The sequence below is a fragment of the Strongylocentrotus purpuratus genome, unplaced genomic scaffold, assembly GCF_000002235.5.
Source record: "Strongylocentrotus purpuratus isolate Spur 01 unplaced genomic scaffold, Spur_5.0 spur5_scaffold_19, whole genome shotgun sequence".
NCBI classification, from domain to species: domain Eukaryota; kingdom Metazoa; phylum Echinodermata; class Echinoidea; order Camarodonta; family Strongylocentrotidae; genus Strongylocentrotus; species Strongylocentrotus purpuratus.
The window spans coordinates 27,176,473-27,194,195 of NW_022145604.1; the positions used below are offsets into that span (position 1 = coordinate 27,176,473).

General features: G+C 38.6%; 1 protein-coding gene across 1 annotated transcript in view; it reads left to right on the forward strand.

Annotated features, from left to right (window-relative positions):
• The window catches only part of LOC764176 (corticotropin-releasing factor receptor 2), a 35,881-nt gene that overhangs the window by 1,067 nt on the left and 17,091 nt on the right, over nt 1-17,723 (forward strand). The gene's annotated exons all lie outside the window — the stretch shown is intronic.

Genomic DNA, 17,723 nt, shown 5'->3' on the forward strand with positions numbered 1-17,723 from the left:
ATGACAGAAGAGTGGTTTTGAGAAAGAGTACATTGTACATGTAAATTATAAAAAATATGTAAGCAAAAGAAAAGGCTATAGGATATGCACACGGATGAATTATTGTTTGTTTGTTCGATTTCATTTCTGCATATTTTTAGGATAATAAAAAAGTAATATACGAACTAGGTACATATATAAATATATATATTATTCACAAAAAGTTAATACATATACAATCATAACATAATATAAATCAAGTAAATAAGTTTACCTTTTAAAAAACACTGAATTGAAGCGAAATGTTTCTGCCCATACAGTGGTGGTTCTGGTGATGAGTAAAACTATTTTTACTCTGTATATTCTCAAAGAAATGTTACTCGGCTAAGAATGATTAGCCTACATGTCAAAATGAACCAAAATCCTTTTTTTCCCGCCAGCCTGTTACCCCCCCCCCCCCCATTACCGTTTTGACATGAACGGACGTGTTTTTTAAAGCGCTCCGTCAAACCGATAGACCGATAGACCGTGTATTATCCCTCGATATAGCGTGCATATCAGTGTAATTTGTAATTTTAACTACCAGCTCTAAGTGTTCACCTCCGTATGCTGATGTTCTTGGACTTGATTTTTATCTAATCTTTGGATTTTTGGAGACCTGTATATCATCTTTTCGCGATGACTACAACTCGCAGCTTGAAACTGCAAGCTGAAGAGCTTACGAATAGCATAAGGGATGAACTGAACAGAGCCCTGGAGAGTGACACTTTGATAAATAAGCTGGTGAGTGTACTTAAGAAAACTTTGATAGAAGAAATTACACCAATGATTACGAAGAAAGTTTCAGAAAACTTACGCGAATATATTGACTTTGAATTGCAGGCGAGAGACACTCAAATAACTGTTTTAGAAACAAAGATGCAATCGTTATTAGATCAACAGGATGAGTCGGAACAATACTCTAGAAGGAATTCCTTGATATTCAACGGAATAAAAGAGGAATTGAACGAAAACACTAACGAAACTATCATCAAAATGTGTGCCGAGAAGTTAGACATTGCTTTAGATGCCAGAGAAATTGACAGAAGCCATAGATTGGGTCAGAGTAAAGAGAAGAGAAATAGAGGTGTGATTGTAAAGTTCACAAATTACCATGTACGAGAGAAAATCTACAGAAATAGGAGAAAATTGCGTCATTGTCAGGATGAGGCAATCTATATCCATGAAAGTCTGACAAGAAGACGAACGGAGCTTTTCTGGAAGGTGAAAACGAAGTACAGGGAACAGGTTGAGGCATTATGGACCCAAGATGGCCGCATCCTTGCCATATCAAAACAAACGAAAAAGCGAATCACCATGACTACGGAAGGTGACCTACACAAATTGAGCAAAGCTTGAATTCTTCTTCATTAGCCATCATCCTACAAGAATGAACTAAGCGCTCGTCTTAACGCTAAGCTGGTGTGGATGGATCCTCTCCATTATTCAGTTAGCCCCTCCTCTTTTGTTGGAGGAGAGCTTTTTAAGTGGCCCGAAGTTCATGCCTGTGTAATGATGCCAACTTAATTGGAGCTATCGCAATGTGTGTGTATAGACGTAATCTTCTTATCCTGGGTGTATAGCTAGTCTGTGGTTCACGCATCACTAAACCTAGGGAAGAATACAGTGACCCACTCGTCAAGTAACTATGGAACTAATCCGACCAACGAGCTTTCCATCTCCGCGGCAATAGGTTTTCTCGGATCGTGAATCGCTCTACGTACAGATAGCTCTCGACGAACGGGTCAGTGCTTCGAATGACAACCACCGATTGAAAATACCGGACAAACTCTCTTTTTCACGCCACTCACCATGCACTGCTATAAGTGAATTAATTCTTTGCAGATACAATGAGACATGGTCTACGATCGATTGATTTCCTTATTCCTAACCGATCTTTTAAAAGTAGATTGAAGAACTCGAACTGACTGTATTTTTTTTTTGTTTTTTTTTTTGTAATATTAAATAATATTGTATCTTTTTTTTAAAACTGTAATTTGAACTGTTTACGTATGGTCTTTAACGTCTACAATTACCCATGTGCCTGTTGTATGAAACCTGTTAAAAATAATCAAAAGGGATTGAAGTGTACTAAATGTAACCAATGGCTTCACATCATTTGTGCTGGTATTTCCTCCCAAATCTATGATGATCCGTCAGAGGATTTCTTTGGCTGGCAATGTAACATTTGTATTCTTAAGGAATTACCTTTCTATAATGAACTGGGTCTTTCCATTAATCCAGAGTTAAATAATGTCCATGTTAAAGCAAATAGCACAAGAATGGACACCTCTAGGGGTTTATACTACCATGAATTGCAAGGTAATGGTCTTAAGATTGCTCAATTAAATGTTAATAGTCTTCTCAAACATATTGAAGAAGTAAGGACATTTGTAAAATCAAATAACATTCAGGTTTTTGCTGTAAATGAAACCAAAATAGATGCATCTATTTATGATGATGAAGTCATGATTGACAATTTTAACTTGGTTCGGAAAGACAGAAATAGACAGGGAGGCGGGGTCGCCATATATCTTCACAAATCTCTACATTTTGAGAAACTAACGCATGAAACTTTAGATGATTTAGAAGCAATTGTAATAAAGGTGTATCTTAAGCTTGCAAACCCCCTTGTCATATCAACTTGGTATAGACCGCCCTCTTCAGACGTTGGAATCTTTAATTTATATGAGCTGTTTCTTAGCTTTATTGACATAACGAACTGTGACACAATTTTAGTAGGAGATGTAAACTATGACCTACTGGCCAAACCTTTATCGAGTATGAGTAAGAAATATATGGATATCAATGATATGTATTCTCTAGTTCAAGTTAACACAAATGAAGCAACCAGAATTACAAATGCTTCTGCTACATTGATTGATCATCTCTTAACTAATAACTCCCCAAACGTAAAGAGTTATGGAGTACTTCATAATGGAATGAGTGACCATTCTATTAGTTTTTTAATTTGGAATGCCAATGTTTCATCACACCCCAGATTTATTAACTTTAGAAGTTGCAGCAAACTTAATGGTAATGAGTTTAGAAATGATATTCGCAACCAGAAATGGGAGTATATAAATCAGTGCAATTCAATTGATGAAGCTGTTGAATTATGGCAAAATCTGTTGTTAGAAGTTGTTGACAAACACATGCCATATCGTTCAAAAAGAATAAGTACTAGGGGCTCTCCGTGGATGAATGCAGGTATTTATAAACTCATGAAAAAGCGTGACAAACTGAAACGGAGAGCGTGTAAACTTAAAGATGAAAAACTCATGTGTGAATATAGAGTACTACGTAATAAAGTTACTACTGATGTAAGAAAAGCAAAGAGAAAATACTACTCTGATAAATTCTCACTTTCTAGTGCTAATCCAAAACAGACTTGGAAGACATTAAAATCTATCATTCCAAATAAGAAACGTGACACGCCAATAGTTGCGCTTAATTCAGAAAGTAATGTTGATACTGCTAATCTTTTCAATACCTTCTTTGCTGAAGTAGGAAGTAATTTAGCAAAAGAAATTCCTGATACGCCTCTCCCCATAGAAAACAATATACCATTAATCAAGAGTTTTGAGTTTACCCTTGTAACCGAAAATGATGTGTTGGGAGTTATAAACAAATTGAAAAATACTAAATCTGTAGGTGTAGATAAAATATCAGTTTTTGTTTTAAAAGCATGTGCTACCGAGATTTCACAGAGTATTGCTAACCTGATCAACCGCTCTTTGTTGAGCGGTAAATTTCCTCAACAATGGAAAAGGTCCAAGATTATCCCAATTCACAAAAGTGGCGATAAGAGCTCTCCTTCAAATTATCGGCCCATCTCAATTTTGCCCTGCGTATCTAAAATACTGGAACGGGTTGTCCAAAGACAAGTTTTGGAGTTTCTACATGAGAACAATATCTTGTCAGCCGCCCAATCTGGTTTCAGGCCACGTCACTCAACTATTACCACTCTCCTAAAAGTAACTGATGACTGGCTTCACGCAACTGATAAGAAAGAGTATACGGGGGTTGTATTTGTGGACTTAAGAAAGGCCTTCGATACCGTGAATTGTGATATTCTTATTAAGAAACTCAATAACATAGGAATTTCTGGCACTCCATGTACATGGTTTAAAAGCTACATGTCAGACAGAGTCAGTAGGACACTTATTAATGCAGAGCTTTCTTTCGAATCAGTTATTGAGTGTGGTGTGCCCCAAGGTTCCCTTCTAGGGCCACTGCTCTTCATCGTATATATAAATGATTTAGTAAAATGTATAAAAACCTGTCAAGTTCAGTTGTATGCTGATGATACTGTTTTATACTTCTCACATCCTTCTATAGATAGAATTGAATTAGCTTTGAACTCAGACCTAGAAAATATGTATTACTGGATGTACCAAAACAAATTAAGTGTCAACTGTCAAAAAACAGTTTGTATGCTCATTGGAAGCAACCACATGATATCTAAAAAGAATGTCCTCCGAGTTTCATTGAATGACATCTCCATAGATCAAGTTCATCATGTCAAGTACCTTGGCGTCTTAGTTGATGAAAAGTTAAACTGGAGTTTACATATAGACAATATGTTGAAGAAAATTGGTCAAATGGTAGGCTTTCTAGGAAGACTAAGGCGATTCCTAAGTGAATCGGTACTGAAATTAATATATAGCTCACTGATCCTTCCGTATTTTGATTATGGTGATGTTATTTACAGTGCAGCTTTCAGGAAATATACAGATCGCCTTCAAAAATTGCAAAATAGGGCAGGCCGGATTATACTTAAAATAAAACTTGAATCTCATGTCTCTGTTTTGGAAATGCATAACGCTCTTAATTGGCAACTCTTGGACAAAAGAAGAAATCATCATTCCCTTGTTCTTATGTATAAAATAATGAATAATCTAACCCCCGAGTATTTAAGAAATGAATTTGAGTTGAGAACCCATTCCTACCCTTCCCGAATTGGAGCTCAAATAAAATTACCCAAACCGAGAACAAATTACCTCAAAAGATCATTCAAGTATAGAAACGCAAAGGCCTACAACACACTTCCTCCTCATATCAAATCTTCCCCTAGTGTTAATACATTCAAATCTAAGATTGCAGAACTGTTACAGTAGCACATGGTTCCCCTCCTTATTTTGTTATGATTACTTGTTTTTTATGAAATGTTTTTTTTTTTTTGTTTTTTTTTTTATCCCTTTATTTTATATTACTTCTTTTTGTTTTCTTTCTTCAAAATGTATTTACTGTTGTTCATATAATGTATTTATGTTTTGTTTTGTTTATGTAATTGTTCCGGACCCCACGGAAGACCAGCTTTCCCATGTCGGGTTAGCTGAATGTGGGCTATCCATCGTATTTTATGCATTTTTACTATGTTTTTTATACGAAAATAAATACTACTAAATACTACTACTACTACTACTACTGGCTTGGACGAAAGTTGATTGTTTCATTTGTAATACTCGTTTTGCATTCATATGCTCTGAAAACTGTCGATGATGACATATCGGACAGTAAACCCAAATTGGCTGTTTCATCCTAAGAATTAGGGTATTGGAATTCCAGACATCGTCAGACACAGCTGATTGTCATGAATTGCCTTTAAGTCATATTTCTCCATGATTTTAGTTCCTTGTGGTGAATATAGCCAATAGAGCCAACCGGTCATTCCTCGCAAATTGAATGTCTTTGTTTCGTAAAAACCTAATTAGTCATTCTCAATTGCTTTCAACATGAAGAACAGTCTGATCGCAGTAGGCCTACTGTATAAAGCAAAAAGTGGATTTAGGATTTATATTCGATCATCAGTATGACATTTAAATTTTTCATTTATTCATCCTTTTTTGTTTTTTTGTTTTTTGTTTAATAAGTATATATATATATATATATATATATATATATATATATATATATATGTGGTTGTGTTCAGATTGAGTCTCAGTGAAATAAATATATCTGATTTCAAATCTTGCTGAAATGAATTGGACACCAATCCGCCAGCTGTATTCAATGTAGACAGTCTATTACATTATTGCATTCATGTGGCGTAGCAAGAAATTTGCGATTGATTGCAAGTTGCAAAATTTACGACTGATATTTGCAATCGATTGCACCTCAACTTTCTTGCAACACCCGACTAGTCTCCTACATTTCCTAAAATTGTTGTTAAGATTAAAGTTTTAACAATTAAATTAAGTTTACTCGATCTAGCTTTTAATTCTCCCTCTTTCTCTCTCTCTCTCTCTCTTACTAATGGGGCGTTGCGAGAAAGTTGAGTTGCGATCAAATTTGCAATTAATCGCGAGGCTTACGCTTGATTTTCGTGCAACCGTCCAAGATTGGCTTTTGCTTTATTGTACATGTCAAAGTAATCAGATTTGTATCTGTCACATCTGTTTGATCAATGTTACAAAACTAGATCATATTTTATCGAACATGTATTATGAAAGTGCAAACATGTGTTCTTTATCATGTAGGTTCAATGGTATGTTATTCTCTTTTTCTTACATTTGCATACATCTGTATTCGTGTAAATTGCCTTTCTCTCTCTCTCTCTCTCTCTCTCTCTCTCTCTCTCTCCCTCTTACTCTCTCTCTCTCTTGCTTATTATGAAAGTGCAAACATATGTTGTTTATATAATCTACACTGTAGGTTCATAAGATTTGTTTTGGTATTTTGTTAACACTTGCATTCATCAGTATTCGTGTACATTTTCTGTACTCTCTCTCTCTGTCTCTGTCTCTGTCTCTTTCTCTCTGTCTCTATGTCTGTCTTTCTCTCTGTCTCTGTCTCTGTCTCTCTGTCTCTCTCTCACTGTCTCCCCCTCTCTCTCTCTCTCTCTCTCTCTCTCTCTCTCTCTCTCTATCTTGAATCATTACTATCTCTATACATGCATCTATAATACTTGTCGCACGCCATGTTCAAGTGTCATTGGAACAGCAAGAATGTACCCTCGATTAGCATCATAAAACCATCAATTAATCTTAATCTCAATTGTACGAGCAGGGTTCATTACATGGAAGAAATTAATTGGGGAGCTTTGTAGATATTTCGAGGGCATGGTTATTGCTATCTTATCTGTATTCCTATCGCCCTATGGACTATAAACCTCCGAGCACACCTGCCCGTAATCGGGATGTTATAACATCGTTAGAAACCAGGTGCGGTCGTGAATTATACCGGAGGCGATACAACGATCGTATGAGGGGGTAATTTGTAATGATACAAGCGGATTGTTTTTGGTGGCTTTCTGGTGCTTGAGAGCTGTAAAACGTCTCATATAAAAGGGGCACTTCCCGTTCAAATCTCCCATATTATCTCTCTCTCTCCGAAATTATTGAGCAAGAGGCTTCGCTCATGTCACTGAAGTCGGTTTTATTTTTTATATCGATTGGAGGAAAACGACCCTTTGGGCCACACCCCCACATGCAGCTACCCCTTGTGATCCGCATAAACATGGACCATGTGGACATTCGCCCCTGGAGAACAGTTGTCCACTAGGACGATTATTACACAAGCTGTCACCATCAACTATCATCTAGTAGGTGATGGATAAAGTACGAATCCCACTTAAAAGGGCGTTGCTGGGATCTGCAAGGTGAAAATCTCAAAACTTTTTCCAAGGCCAAACTGTTGTTAAAAGTCATAATCGGAAGACTTTCCTACAAACATTCATTATTAGCAGATTTACAGTCGTTTTTTTTTTCTTCATATTTTAATTTTGCAACTGGCTATTATGTATACACATTGAGGGCTTCAATTTCAACTCGCAAAGAGAAAACCACAGAGCCTTTTGATCTTAAAATGTGCACATACTTTCATAAGAAAAAACATATATAAGAGATGTTGTCAATATATTCACCATGGCAATATAATTCCACGTGAGTGACTCTATACGTCACTTCCTTACACAAATCGAAACGTTGCGGTGAAGATAAGGCGGTAGAAGCAATCAAAAGGTGGCATTGCGGTAAAACTGCCAATATACGTAAATGTACGTGAGTAACATTATGTAAATGCAATAGAAAATGTTACACAAGAGTAACGATGTTGATGGGTATTGGGAAAAGGAAGAAAATATACGAAACGGAAAGAGCAGTAAAAACGCGATTTCCTTTTGATTAGGTTGTTGCAATAACCATGGAGTTTTAACTCCTTGCAATATTCATACTGATAGCGTTATCAAGCTATGGACATGCTACCGTCCAGTGGTTTGCGTGCGCCAGACGTAGGATGGAATAAAACTTTAATCATTTATAAATTTAAAATGTTTTACGATGCTGACTTTGTGTGCCGTTTGAGATCATATATTTGATGAAGAAATGCTAGGCGAATGACCGTGTTGTTATTCTGTCCACGCATGGCTAGGATGAACATTTCACTGCTGAAATGATGTTGTTCCACAGAGCGTTTTTCTGATCATTCGTTCCATTGGTTTTGCATTCCCTTTGCTCGTTTGTTTATTTGATGCGTGGATTCATTTAGACATTTATGGCGGTCCAGCATTTCCGTTTTATTTCATCGATTCGCAATATTGAAGGCATCGAAGAAGAAATAAAGTTCCCTAAACGTGGGATGTTTTTTGTTTTATTATTATTTTCGTCCCCCTAACGTATGACTCAGTGCTATGTTTATTTTGTTATTCGTATACCTATGTTGCTTATCATTTTGTAATAGTGGAAGTGTAGAAGTAGTCGACTAATAATGAGATTTTAACATTCTTTTCGAATCGATCGTACTCAGAACTACTTAGTCAGAACTAAAGCCACTTCATAAATCAAAACAAAACGAGAATAATGCAATCAAACTCGATAATATTCCAACTCATCAAGGGTGTGAGCAAGTAGTAGGTTACTCATTATAATGGATTTAGTTATTAATACATTAACCGTAGTATTTGTGTTATCATGTAGTTGTAAATGTCATCAGGTAAAGATGAGAAACCATTCAGATCACTTAGACATGTCAAAGCACCTTTTAACATTGATAAGTAGGAAATGAAGTATTTACCTTTTACATAAACAGGACAATTTCCCCACATTTTTAAAAGTTAAGTGGAAAAACAAGTATAAGGGAGATTATGTGTCTTAAAACACTCAATTTTCCTGTGTTTTTGTTTTGTTTTGCTTCATTTTGCTCGCTATGTACGTTGCATAACCAATTACAGGGCCATAATATTCGAATGACAATAATTATATAAACTTAATGTTTGTCATAAAAAAAGTTTCCTCGACAATAATGTTGATGTTTTTTATGGTATTGCAATTCTTATCATCTTAAAACATTGATAACACTTACAGATCAAGTTGATTATTTGCCCGAAGTGTGTTAGCGAATTGTTTTGTTTTGCAATCTGAGCAATGTAGATCATGTAAGTATCAGTTCATCACATTTTTGAAAATTGAAATGATTTCAGCTCCCCCTACAGCAAATTATGATTATGTTACACAATATCATCAACATTATCTTCTGATACCTAAAGCCATTTACCATGCCTTGCGCCGATTGGATCCCTGAAAGAACATGATTACTTGACAGAATGCTTTTCTAAGGTTTCTGTTCAAGATTTCTTTTCACCTAATTTTGGCAAGAGGAACAAAAAACAATCTTCAAAATGGAATGCAAATCATATTTGTATCCCCCCCCCCCGTCTGTATATATGGCCAGAAAGTAATATATCCCCGTAAGCCATCCCCCCCAAAACGAAATTGCTTTTGCTGTTGACGTCGTTGATGGTATTGCAAGTGTATTATTTCCTTCAAAAAAATAGGTATTATGTGGCAAAAAATTATAGTTGCATACTTCCAGGTAATGAACGAATCTGAGAATAGTTCGTATTTATTAATAGGGCGCTTGTATACGTAGATGAGAGAAAGATAGATAGATAGATAGATAGATGAATGGAAAGATAGAGAAAGAGAGAGTGTGTGTGTGTGTGTGCGTGTGTGTTTGTGTGTGTGAGAGAGAGAGAGAGAGAGAGAGAGAGAGAGAGAGAGAGAGATAGAGACAGAGAGAGAGAGAGAGAGAGAGATTCTGCCTGTGCTTCATACTGAATTGGAACTCCAGTACTAGAAATTCGAATGGATATAAATGTAGTCTTTGCAGAGATAGAGAGAGAGAGAGAGAGAGAGAGAGAGAGAGAAGAAGACCAGACAGATAGAGACGTCGGAGATATATAGAGAGATGGGGAGATATATGGGGAGACAGAGTGACAGAGAGAGAGAGAGAAAGACAGAGATATAGAGAAAGGGAGAGAGAGAGAGAGAGAGAGAGAGAGAGAGAGGGGTCCATTATAATTGCATATTCTTCATGGTCATAATGGTATTAAGATGATGGTACTTGGAAGTCATCGTAAGTAGATTATCCTGATTATAGAGAACTGTCAGTGGGTGAGAGGGCAAAGCCAAGTTCGTTAATCATCCACGAGGCATGTTCACGAGGCTTGTAAGGAGGTGGACATGAAATAGTACCCCGTCTTCCCAGGTCTGAAAAACACTAGACCTCTTTGAAAGGGAGAATTGTCCGTTATTCATGGAGCTAAAAGGAGAAGATAGAAATAGAGAAGCCCGGATATACTTGACGATGATCGGTTACTGAAACCACTACGAGTAGCCTACTTTGCTTGCTTTCTCTCTCTCTCTCTCTCTCTGTCTCTCTCTCTCTCTCTCTCTCTCTCTCTCTCTCTCTCTCTCCCTATATCTCATTCTTGACAGGAATTCTTAGTTTCGCTCCCCTTCCCTCTATTTCTCTTCCATTCTCTTTGTCATGGTTATGTTTTCACTCTTACTCCTTTCCAACCTCTCTCACACACTCTCTCTCTCTCTCTCTCTCTCTCTCTCTCTCTCTCTCTCCTTCTCCTTTTTCCTCTCCGTATCCCATGTGTCTATTCTTCTCTCACACTCACTCATGTTTACTCTCATTTTCTTTGCCCACGTGTCCTTTTCTTTCTTATTATTCATCTCTAACCGCCTCTCTCTCTCTCTCTCTCTCTCTCTCTCTCTCTTCTTATCCTGTTGCTCTCCGTATTCCGTTTCTCTATCTTTCTCTCACACTTCCATTTTTTTGCCTCCGTTTTCTTTTATTTCTTTTTATTCATTTCTCACTGCCTCTCCTCTTGTTCTCTCCCTCCACCCCTTTACCACGCAACTTAACTCTCGTTTTAATACGCTGGATAGTTGTCAGTTTAATGAATTCTCCCACTCTTCTTGGATTCAAGTACGACGTTTTTAGTCCAGGATATTGGCCTACAAATCGGTGACTTGACCTCCTTCTGACTTCCAAACGAGTGTGCAGTGAAACGTGCACCACTGTTTCACTTCTATCCTCTCCTGTCGAAGAAAATTCTTTGGAAAAAGAGACGATCGCATCACATTCGCTCCAGTTGCTTCACCCTGAGAACGGACCGACGTCATAAGATGTGGACATGTTTAAATAAATGGGGAACCCTAGCAGTTTGACGTCCAGTTGACAATATTTTCTACTCACCCCCAACCAGTCCTCCCCTCCTCTCCCCCTCCTCCCCTCTTCCCCTCCTCTCCCCTCCTTCCCTCTCGCCTCCTCCCCTCCTCTCCCCTCCTTCCCTCCTCTCGCCTCCTCCCCTCCTCTCCCCCTCCTCCCCTCCTCCCCTCCCCTCCTCCCCTCCTCTCCCCCCTCCTCTCCCCCTCCTACCCTCTTTATCTCGGGTGTTTGTTTGTATTGGGGGCCTACATGTATTATATCTATATCTCTCTATCTCTCATTTTCGCTACCCCCCTCCCCGCCCCCACTCTCTCTCTCTCTCTCTCCGACTTTCTCTCTTTCTTTCCCTTCACCCAGCATATCCCATCATTCTACCATACTCACCCTTCTCTCTCCGTCTCCTCGTTCTCCTCTTCCTCTTCATCTCTCCATCCTCTTCTTAACCTCTTATTCCCTCCCATTCGTGCATACCCCCCCCCCCTCTCTCTCTCTCTCTCTCTTTCCTCCATACGGTCTGAGGTCGCAACCGAAAACCCTGATAAGACTTTGGTCTTGGAACTGGAATATTAATTCTGCTTTAGAAACCACAGAGGGGATCTCGTTCTTTTCCAGGAAAAAAAAGCCATTTAGCATGGCTCTTGAATAAGAATTGTAATCGTAGATTCACTGGGTCCTTATCGCCTTGCATATACGTACCGTTTTATTAACAGTTTTTAGTCAGTCAAGAAATCCACGAATCTGACCAAAATAGTTTATTGCTATAAACTTGCGTAATTATAGAGCTACATCCAAGTTGAAAGACGGCCATCGAGATCAGACAGTCTACAAAGTCGACAGCCCACAAGACGCAAGGTCTCGAAGGCCTTCTGTGTTTTTATTATGGTTGGAAAGTTCGTACATAGACTTGGATGCCCCCATTAATAAAATGGATTTCAAGGAAGTGTGCATCCTAAGACAGAAAAGAAATATAAAAGCTTTGGACTTATACGTTTAGCTAACAATGTCTAATCTGCTTTCGTATTTGTAAATATTTATTCTTCCCCTCTGTATCCCTTTCCCCCTTATTTCATGGGTAAGCCTTCGAGTCCTCTCATATGTCTACAAGTGCTGCCGATCGAGCATCCCCTTGTATATGTGTTCCAGGCGATTTAGGGCGGCTGCTAGGGGCTTTACGGTGATAATTAATACTTTACCCTTGCCTGGGCTTCTATACCTCTCTTGCTGCAGCAACGGAATGCAATTAGTTCCCCAAGGCTGTCAAATAGCAACCGTGCTATTCTGATAAATGGCCCTTATGTAGTCCCATTTGTTTGTTCACGTGTCTGCATATCCATCACCGCTACCGCGCGATGAAACATTCCTCAAGTGTCTCAAAAGTTTCGATTAAACGTTTAGCCCTTATCCACTCCTCCTCCTTCCCATCTCCTCCCCGGCTAGGAGTACAGGGAAGATGGTTGGTTTGTTTGCTCTGTTCCTATTGATTTGTGATGGTAAAGATGACTCGTAAATTAAATTCCATGTCGCTTGGTGAAAAGGTACATCAAGTTGGAGAGCTGGATTGGCGACCAAAGTCTTCAGTTTCCCTCAGTTTCCACATGTATTTTGAGTATTTTGATGTATTAGCTTGCCCCATTTTCCCCTATCTTGTTTTGTATAACTAACCTATTAAAAGACGAAGTCGGTTGAATTCATGGATTCTCTATTATGTGTTGTCTTATCAATATATCAATCCGAAAATGTGTTTATCATGCTTAGTGACTCCGAGAGGCTATCTTACAAAACCTGAATTATTTGTATCGGCTAATTCTATGCAATTCTATAGCGCTTTCTTGTATTTTTTCATATATTAACAGCTAATTTAAATACTCTGCAAATTTCATAAATTCTTTTGAAATAAGTGGTGGGTCAAGCGCTATTTTGACTGGTTCTCATTACAGTATTACGCCCAACTTTAAACAGTCTCACTCATCTTCTCATCATCATATCTCTCTCTCTCTCTTCTTTCATTGTCTCTCTCTCCCCATCTCTCTATATATCTCTCTTTCTTTCTCTTTCTCTTTCTCTCTCTCTCTCTCTCTCTCTCTCTCTGGCTTTCACTATCTCTCCTTCTCTCTCACTCACTAACCCTCCCGTCAGCAAAAAGCAACCACGTAGACACAAAGATCAAAATGAATTTGCATGAAGTAGCCGTCAGAATAGTCATAGCCCCGAATCACTTGCATAGGAATCCCGTTGTTCAGCCGTAGGGATAGGAATGGATACAGCTTCACAATGGTAGAAGAATACACCAGTCGTAATGAAGTTTCGAAAATAATTGCCACCCTGCAATCAATCATCGTGTCGCCTTGAACTTCAAAATCAAAACATAAACTGTCGGCAGAGAGGAATGCAGATTTACTCAGCTGCAGGACGAAGAGAAGGGAGCCCGATTCTTAGACACTCTCTCTCTCCCTCCCTCTCTCTCTCTCCCCTCTTTTTTTTTCTCTCTCTCTGTCTTTTAACATCTCTCTTCTACCCTCCTCCTTCACTCCCTCTCCCTTTTCCGATCTCTCTCTCTTTCTCTTTCTTTATTTGTTCCTCCTTCCCTCTCCTTTATCTTCCGGAGCAACACCCCCCCCCCCCCTCTCACCATTTCTCTTTCTCTCTTTTAACTTCTCTCTTCCACACTCCTCCCTCACTCCCTAACTCATTCTCTATCTTTCTTCTCTCTCTCTCTCTCTCTCTCTCTCTCTATCTCTCTTTCTCTCTATCTCTTTTTTAATCTGTTCCTGATTCCCTCCCCTTTCCTCCCCAAACCTCCCGGAGCGACTTACACCCCCCTCCCCCCCCCCCCTCTCTCTCTCTCTCTCTCTCTCTCTCTCCCTTTCTCTCTCTCTTTCTTTCTTACTCTCTTTCTCTCTTTCTACCTTTCTTGTCGTTTCTTTCCCTCTCCTTCTTGATAATCTGACAAGGAATCAGTCCTCAGTGTCATCTATTTGCGCTGTGTTATTGTTAGGGATTTATCATTTGTTATTCCAGAGTCCTTTCTGTTCAGTAGGGAGTGCGCAAGATACATCCATAAATTGGAGGAGGGGCATTGCTAGGCCGATAGCCCATAATTTATATGATTATATATCATACGTGTACAACAAATCACATACAATACTATTTTCATTCCAAAGCCGTCCTATTAGAGGTTTTAAATTTGTTTTATTATCTCTATCCCAATTTAAAAGTGTTTCTCTATTTTTCATGTTTTAGCATATAGATTTATATAAACTGTAAAGGGTAAATATACATATCATTTACATCATCATTGTAGTATACAAAATAGTAGTCACCATAACCGTGTTCCATGGAAATTGGCAACACGAACGCTCATTTTGCACGTATTTGCATATAGTTTTTTTTTAGATCTGATATTGGTTCCTATTGATGTTTAAATGGCGGTTCGTTTGCCAGTGCCTCTTCATCTATACTTTTTTTTTTCTACAAAATAATATAAAAGTATAACAGAGGGAGAAAAAAAAGTATCACGTCACATGCTCTCAAGTTTTCGGCTGTAGATGACATCTTGGAGAACCAAAAACAAAGATAGAAATCAGGTGAAACTGTGAGCTAGGTTAAAAGCGTTTTATTCCACCTGAATACAGTAATGTAATATAATAAGTTGACATCTACCTAAGACAGCATACATCATATGTAATATATATCAGCGGATGTGATTGTAGCCTTGGGACTATTGCCCCAATAAAATCATGAATGTATGCATGCAGATGTTATGTCGTCGATAGAGATAGGTGTCTATATACATATTCAGTTGCGGATCCATGGACGGGGATGGGGGGAGGGGGCACGTGTCATCCCTTGATGTCCCCCCCCCCCCCCTCAGTATCTGCATTGAGCATGTATGCATGACGCCTCCCCATCGAAACTCAAACTAGCTTAAATTTTAAGATCTGGATTGAGTCCCCCTCCCCCCCCCCGCCCCCATTGTCAGAGAATGTACAGACATGCCCTCCTGCTTGGATACGTCACGGCGATCTTTGTTATATGAAGATGTTTGTGTGAAACGTAAGGGGTGGGGAGGCGGCAACTAGTTGCATCCATTTTCTTACTGTACTTGCTAAACACCCTGAATAAGGCGTGAACCCAGCCCCTATACCACAGCAAACTCCCTGCGGACGACGTACTCATACTTCAATAGTACGTGCAAGTAAGCAAGTCTGTCACCTCAAATCCTATCTGCGGATGTTAGCAGGTGGTAGTACGTTGGTGATCAGTGGCGTTGGCGATCAGAGGGCGGGTGGCAAAGGCTTTCATGTTAAAACAGTGTAGGTACATCAGAGGTATGCCCTATTGCAGTATACTGGTCCAACGATGGGTTTCAAGATAAATGTGAGCGGTCAATATATGAGCGGTCAATTTCCTACCATAGCCGAATCCCTTCATACCTTTACTACGCTTAAAGCCCGTCTGAACTAGTTTGGCCAGGGGGATTAGACCTCCCTGCAAGGTCACTGACAGGTTGTTATCTCATCAAATTAGCTCTTAATCAACATAAGAAAAAGGGGATCATGGGGGACCAACCTGCACCGATTAGGCATTGTTTGCTATATGGAGGGCGCAAGTAGCTATAAGTAGTACAGTGGGGCTTTAACACTAACCCTAACACCAAACTTAACCTTAACCCGATCCCAACCCTAACATTACCCCGTTCTCTATGACAAAATAATGTCAGTGGTATACAACATGGTATTAATAGGTTGTAGCGAATTTACATGATTTAGGTAACGGGATTGCAGGTCGTTAAAAACAGCTAATTCAACATGGTTTAATCTACAAAGGACGTTTTGTTCAGACAAAAAAAATTGACGAGAATGTCCAGGAAAAAAAACTTAAATTGGAAGCACACCGCACATGACTTTTTGTGAGTAAAAGAATAATTGAAACAAGGTCGCAAATACTTTCGAAAAATCAACTCAAGGGCAAATTCAATACCCTATTGTATGTTCCATAGAAATCAAGTTTTGATTACGTTATACGTCATTGCCATGCTCTTACAATTAATGAAATTTATTGAAATTGCCTCGGTTCGTTTTTTCCAAAATAGTAACAATCGTGTTTTTAATACGGATATTTTCCCTATGGCCCCATAAAATAATTTGACAGTCATTCAATTCAATTAAATTCAATTCAATTTTATTCGTCCAATAATGGCATAGAAATTAATTGTGGGGTTTTACATGTTGCATTTTACATTAAAATCATGTATAAAAGGACATCACAAGCATGACATTGAAATGAGAAATAATTACATTAAAAATCGGTGAAAAATTCGAAAAACATAACATGACATCGACACAATGCTCAAATATACATAGTAAAACGACCTCGAGGTTTTCAACGTAACGTTAGTACACAGAACCCAGATCTCTGCACACCCCCCCCCCCCCCCCAGAAAACTCATTCCAGGCCGGTGCACGACCGGAAAGACATAGATAGAGACAGAGACCGTGAGAAATAATGAGAGACAATGATAGAGAGAGAGGACGAGAAAGAGATATAGAGACAGAGACAGAGACAGATAAAAACAGACGGAAAAGAAAGAGAGATAGAGAGAGAGAGAGAGAGAGAGAGAGAGAGAGAGAGAGAGAGAGAGAGAGAGAGAGGGAGAGAGGTGGAAGAGAAGGATCGAGACAGGGGCAGAGAAGGAACCCCAACCCACAGTACGGGCCAACCCGAATTCAGAGATAATTGCACAATGTACATGTAGTTCATAGTGCATACACTGGCTATATTTTAAACGTTATGATAAATGCGTAAGCTATTCCAAGTACGTCTTAAATAAAATAGGTTTGAAATTAATAATGTGCATGTGTATTTAATAGGACATGGTCGAACTGATATTTGTGAAGCCTCTCCAAATCTCTTTTGATTGAATGATTACATTCTGTAAATGGGTATACTCTGTTTTTAATAACAGATCATGCATTCTACATTTAAATAACGTTCGCCTTTTCAGACTCGTCACTGCATCTGCGTCATTATTGGGTTGAAATTGTATGTCATTCTAGCAAATTCCATGTCAAAAACAAATATAAAATCCTTTCCTTAATACCAAGGATCGAGATTTAATCATCGCTGCATATCAGTCTTGAGCTGACTGATTACAGTTGCATCTCTTATAAAAAGAGAGAAGGAAAAAATAGTTGTGTTTTGTTCGTAATTGAAATTGAACTTTAATTACAAATGCTCTTATC